We start from the raw sequence: 6019 nt of genomic DNA, 5'->3' as shown, positions 1-6019 counted from the left end.
CTAGGTTGGCATTTTTAGTCAGTGTTTAATAACTGTTGCTAATGGGCTTTCTTGCTTTGCTATTGAGTTTAAAGGAAATGTCTGTAGTGTACCAAAGAGGACTTTTTTATCCACAGTAATCTGGTTTTCTTTTGTTCCTTTTTCTGCCTCAGGGCACTATCATAAAGTTTCCTCAAACCGCCTCTTCTTTTCACCTAAATAACACTTACCAAATCTTTAGAGGTCTCAGTTAGAAAATTTCTTCAGAGAGGTTTCCTTGATGCCTGTATGGCTCTTTAAAATCTCTTTAATATCTGTTCTTTCCTTTCCTCATTCTTAATTTTGTGTATTTGTGGTTCTTTTTTATTCATGAATTACAATTTTTGGAAAATTGTATATTTGATTGTATTTTCTCCCAAGACTCCTTTTATTCATTTATTTACTTATGCATTCATTTAACACAAATGTTCAAGCTCTCATTATATGAAGATCACTATATAGGGCACTAGAGATTCAGTGTTGAGATGGTTAGATATGGTCCATGCCTTTGTGAGGCTTATAATCTTGCAATGAACAAATAGTGTGTAATAAGAAATCAGGGAGTGTGGATGCATATGAAAGTGAAAGTATCAGTCACTCAGTCATGTGCGACTCTTTGTGACTCCAGGGACTATAGCTGGCCAGGCTCCTCTGTCCGCGGAATTCTCCAGGCAAGAATACTGGAGCGAGTTGCCCTTTCCTTCTCCACGGGATCTTCCCACACCCAGGACCTAACCCAGGTCTGCTTCATTGCTGTCTGAGCCATGGATGCATGTACAAGAAGGATTTAACCCACACAAGTGTCAAACAGACCTCTCTGAGGAAATAAACGGAGATCTCTAAAGATTTAATAAGTGTTGTTTAGGTGAAAAGAAGAGACAAGTATTATTGCAGTTTGAGGAAATAACATAGGAAAATGCCCAGAGGCAGAAAAAGGAAACTAAAAAACCACCAGTATGGATGATGCATAGACAAAGTCCTAATGTTTTCCTTCACTACTCTTTTAATTTTTGTATTTATTAATATCGTTCCTTTTTTCATTTTTAAAGAGCTTCCTGTTAATTTTTATCTTCTTTGTAATCTCTTTAGTTCATTTTCCTGAAATTTTCAAAGTTATACTTTTTTATGAGGTATCACTTTAGTTAGTTCAGTCGCTCAGTCGTGTCCGACTCTTTGTGATCTCATGAACCGCAGCACGCCAAGCCTCCCTGTCCATCGCCAACTTCCGGAATTCACCCAAACCCATGTCCATTGAGTTGGTGATGCCATCCAACCATCTCATCCTCTGTTGTCCCCTTTTCCTCCTGCCCTCAATCTCTCCCAGCATCAGGGTCTTTTCAAATGAGTCAGCTCTTTGCATCAGGTGGCCAAAATATTGGAGTTTCAGCTTCAACATCAGTCCTTCCAATAAACACCCAGGACTGATTCCCTTTAGGATGGACTGATTGGATCTCCTTACAGTCCAAAGGACTCTCAAGCGTCTTCTCCAACACCACAGTTCAAAAGCATCAGTTCTTCTGCATTCAGCTTTCTTTATAGTCCAACTCTCACTCCATACATGACTACTGGGAAAACCATAGCCTTGACTAGACGAACCTTTGTTGACAAAGTAATGTCTCTGCCTTTTAATATGCTGTCTAGGTTGGCCAAAATTTTCCTTCCAAGGAGTAAGCGTCTTTTAATTTCATGGCTGCAATCACCATCTGCAGTGATTTTGGAGCCCCCCAAAATAAAGTCAGCCACTGTTTCCACTGTTTCTGCATGTATTTGCCATGAAGTGATGGGACCAGATGCCATGATCTTCGTTTTCTGAATGTTGAGCTCGAAGCCAACTTTTTCACTCGCCTCTTTCACTTTTATCAAGATGCTCTTTAGTTCTTCACTTTCTGCCGTAAGGGTGGTGTCATCTGCATATCTGAGGTTATTGATATTTCTCCCGGCAATCTTGATTCCAGCTTGTGCTTCATCCTTCAGTTCAGTTCAGTTCAGTTCAGTCGCTCAGTTGTGTCCGACTCTTTGTGACCCCATGAATCGCAGCACGCCAGGCCTCCCTGTCCATCACCAACTCCTGGAGTTCACTCAGATTCAGGTCCATGGAGTCAGTGATGCCATCCAACCATCTCATCCTCTGTCGTCCCTTTCTCCTCCTGCCCTCAATCCCTCCCAGCATCAAAGTCGTTTCCAATCGGTCAACTCTTTGCATGAGGTGGCCAAAGTACTGGAGTTTCAGCTTTAGCATCATTCCTTCCAAGAAATCCCAGGGCTGATCTCCTTCAGAATGGACTGGTTGGATCTCCTTGCAGTCCAAGGGACTCTCAAGAGTCTTCTCCAATACCAGAGTTCAAAAGCATCAATTCTTCGATGCTCAGCCTTCTTCATAGTCCAACTCTCACATGCATACATGACCACAGGAAAAAACATAGCCTTGACTAGATGGACCTTAGTTTTAGGCTATAGTAATTTTTAATTTGATGTATTTTTGTTATTTCTGAAATTGTTTCTATTTGTAGTCTTGACTTCCTTTTTGGATTAGGAAATATTTAGTAAGTAATATAAGGTAATATATGTATTATAGTGGCTTCCCAAGTGGCTCAGCAGTAAAGAATCTGCCTGTCAATGCAGGGGACATTCAGGTTTAATTGCTGGATTGGGAAGATCCCCGGGAGAAGGAAATGGCAGCCCACTCCAGTATTCTTGCCTAGAAAATCCCAGGGACAGAGAAGTATGGTGAGCTACAATCAATGGGGTCGCAAAAGAGTCTGACACAACTGAGTGACTAAACATCAACAATGGCAGTTGAGAAACAGATAACTCTGGCTGCAAGTGGTGGTAGAATATTCAGTGGTGATGTCCCTGACAACACCTGTTGTTCCAGACATTTGTGATATTGTCTGTGCTACAACATTCAAGACACTCAAGACTACCAGGACTGAACACACACACACACACACACACACACACACACACATCTACCTTAGGTAATCATTAACTGGGAATCTTCATTACTGCCAGTGAAAATTATTTTTATCATACTAATTCATATATATGCTCATATTATACCAAATTATATCAATTATTGGATGACTTTGCAAGTTTTTAGATTTTTTCAGAGAAAAATTATTGTTAAACAAGGTAAATATAATGGACTGTTATATAAACCATGTTTCCTTTGTTAAATAATACTAAAATTCTTTTCCTTTTTCTATTATGGATGAAGAGATGTCTTCAGTAACTTTTCTATTATAATTCAGTGTGAAGCTGTCTTTAAGCTATGTTTAAATACAACTCAATGTGATGTGCCTGCCTGAGGCAACTGACATTTCAAATTGTGATTCTTTTCACCCCAAAAGCAAGAAGTTCTGCTCTTTCCTGTAGTTGGAGCTATTTAAATGAAATTAACTTGAGAGGTCAGAATCCAACTGTGACTTCTTAGATTCTTTCATTTGCATTAAAAATCATTTGAAGGAATGAAGTGATTGACTAAAAAATACTGAAGAAAGACTAGAGTAAAACATTAATTTGAATTCTCTCAGTTTTTTTTTATTCATTCAATATAAGTTTATTTTTTAATTGTTTTTGATTTTTATTTTTACTTTATTTTGCTTTACAATACTGTATTGGTTTTGCCATACATTGACATGAATCAGCCATGGGTGTACATATCTGATCATCTAGGCACAAAGAATAAAAGACACCTGGAAAAATAGTTTACAATGGAAATCAATGAGATTTTGTTGTTGTTGCTCAGTTGCTGTCATGTCCAACTCTTTGCAATCCCAGGGACTACAGCATACCAGGCTCCTTTGTCCTTCACTGTCTCCCAGAATTTGCTCAAATTCATGTCCACTGAGTCGGTGATGCCATCCAACCATCTCATTCTCTGTCAGCCTCTTCTCCTGCCTTTAATCTTTTCCAGCATCAGGATCTTTTCCAAAGAGTTGACCCTTCACATCAGATGGCCAAAGTATTGGAGCTTCAGCTTCAGCATTAGTCCTTCTAGTAAACAGTCAGAGTTTATTTCCTTTAGGATTGACTGATTTGAGACTTTTACAGGAAAGATTAAACTAGTCATTAGAGCAAACTTTCTAATCAGTATCAGTACCTGAGAAGTAAGTACCAGTTACATGATGCTCAAATAATTTTGTGACTTACAACCCTGCCTTGTTTTCCATGCCAGGGAATAAAAGAAGTGAGTATTGTTTATTTGGTCTCAAACAGTTGTTCTGATGGTCAGCATCACTGGTCTAGTAGAAACTTGAAAACAGATATTGCATATTACTCCCACTTCAACCAAGTGTTGAATTTCATTAGCTAAACCTAGTTCCAAACAGAAATGTTATATTTTGTTAAAATAATCTTTGTATCCACACAACCTTCTCACCTCTGTATCTATATGTTTGTGTTCAAATTTCATCTTAGCAGGTTATCAGTCATTGGATTACCTTTAGTCCAATATGATCTCATTTAACTTGATTACATAGATAAAGACTCTATTTCCAAATAAGGTCATTTTCACAGGTATCAGAGTTTATGACTTGGACACACATATACATATTTTTAGGGATATAGCTCAGCCTGAAATAGCACCCACACTTACCTTTCATTTCTTCGACATCCCAGTATCCTTCCTGTTTAAGTATATTCCTCTCAAATGCGTCTTGTTCTTTCTTCTTAGGGACCTTGTCCCAAGTAGCATTTTCCTCTCATGTGTCTTGTAACATCATTTCTTTTCCGGCAGTTTCTCATCATATAAACTTATTTAATTCATGTTCATCCTAAAAGAAGTTACAAATCCTACCTACCTCAACCCTATATTTCTTCTACCCTACCTCTTCTTCCTATAGCCCTGAACAAGCATCTTAGATTTATATTTACTATGTTTCCTCTTCAGCTTTTTCTTCAATCAATTGAAGTCAGGCTTCTGCCCCACAACTGAGACTGCTCACTCTTGTCAAGATTTTTAATGTTCTTTTTGATGTTAAATCAATGGACAAATCTTAATTCTTCTATTATAAAACTCAGTGCATCATTGGATTTCTTTTCAGCACTCCCAACTTCTTCAAACTAGACCATGCAAATCAAATCCCTTGAGTTCCATGGTATTTCACTTTCCATATGGTTCCTCTTGCTATGAATGCTTAGTTTTTTTTGGAAGGCTTTTCTTCTTCTCAGTTCAGTTCAGTTCAGTCGCTCAGTCATGTCCGACTCTTTGTGACCCCATGAATTGCAGCACGCCAGGCCTCCCTGTCCATCACCAAATCCCAGAGTTCACTCAGATTCACGTCCATCAAGTCAGTGATGCCATCCAGCCATCTCATCCTCTGTCATCCGCTTCTCCTCCTGCCCCCAATCCCACCCAGCAACAGAGTCTTTTCTAATGAGTCAACTCTTCACATGAGGTGGCCAAAGTACTGGAGTTTCAGCTTCAGCATCATTCCTTCCAAAGAAATCCCAGGGCTGATCTCCTTCAGAACGGACTGGTTGGATCTCCTTGCAGTCCAAGGGACTCTCAGGAGTCTTGTCCAACACCACAGTTCAAAAGCATCAATTCTTCAGTGCTCTGCCTTCTTCACAGTCCAACTCTCACATGCATACATGACCACAGGAAAAACCATAGCTTGACTAGACGGACTTTTGTTGGCAAAGTAATGTCTCTGCTTTTAAATATGCTATCTAGGTTGGTCATAACTTTTCTTCCAAGGAGTAAGTGTCTTTTAATTTCATGGCTGCAGTCACCATCTGCAGTGATTTTGGAGCCCCCAAAAATAAAGTCTGACACTGATTCCACTGTTTCCCCATCTATTTCCCATGAAGTGATGGGACCAGATGCCATGATCTTCGTTTTCTGAATGTTGAGCTTTAAGCCAACTTTTTCAATCTCCTCTTTCACTTTCATCAAGAGGCTTTTTAGTTCCTCTTCACTTTCTGCCATAAGGGTGGTGTCATCTGCATGTCTGAGGTGACTGATATTTCTCCCGGCAATCTTGATTCCAGCTTGTGT

The sequence above is a fragment of the Budorcas taxicolor genome, chromosome 3 (assembly GCF_023091745.1).
Source record: "Budorcas taxicolor isolate Tak-1 chromosome 3, Takin1.1, whole genome shotgun sequence".
NCBI lineage: Eukaryota > Metazoa > Chordata > Mammalia > Artiodactyla > Bovidae > Budorcas > Budorcas taxicolor.
The sequence above is the reverse complement of the archived record's forward strand: the minus strand, read 5'-3'. Positions refer to the sequence as shown.